The sequence below is a fragment of the Nematolebias whitei genome, chromosome 23 (genome assembly GCF_014905685.2).
Source record: "Nematolebias whitei isolate Nwh7 chromosome 23, NemWhi1, whole genome shotgun sequence".
Lineage (NCBI taxonomy): Eukaryota > Metazoa > Chordata > Actinopteri > Cyprinodontiformes > Rivulidae > Nematolebias > Nematolebias whitei.
Window position 1 is genome coordinate 1,489,646 of NC_056520.1, and position 708 is coordinate 1,490,353.

Consider the following 708-nt stretch of genomic DNA (forward strand, 5'->3'; position numbering starts at 1 on the left):
AGATCTACACTAAACACTAATAAATTAAAATAATCCGGTGTATAATATTTTAATCTCGTTAGTTGAACTGGGCTGATCTACTTTTAGAACTTGTGTGAACATCTGATGATGATTTAGGTCATATTGATGTAGAAATATAAAAAATATAAAGACTTCACAATCTTTCAAGCACCACTGTATTTGTTAACGTCCTGTGCCACCTGAAGTTTTTTCATTTCAGTGGAGATTACAGATTAGGATTAAATTTAGTCGCTGCGGAAACCCAAGTGAATAAAAAGCTCTTTCTAAAAATGACGTTTGCAGTTTGATCTCCAACTTTGAAGGCAGAGAGGGCCTCTTGGATCACTTCCTTTCAAACACGCACACACACACGAGCGCAGCGACACATGCACTGACAGCCTGACATATGTGCAGCGACAGGAAGTAACCTCGACAATGGAAACTTGTCTTCCTCGGCTGAAGGTGATGCAGGCGAAGATGAAGATGGCTTCTGTCTTGGGCCTCGCCGTGGTTCTGCTCTGCTGCTCGGCCGTCGCCTCCAAAGGTACCGAACGGGGGGGGGGGGGGGGGGTTAAACCGGGACACATGGGTGGGATCCCGTGAGTTTAGTGGATTTCTGTTTGTTTAAGTTCTGTGAACTCATTTGGAGCTGAATAATCCTCAGTCACTGAAAACTGCTGCAATCTGTAGAAAAACATTTGACTTGAA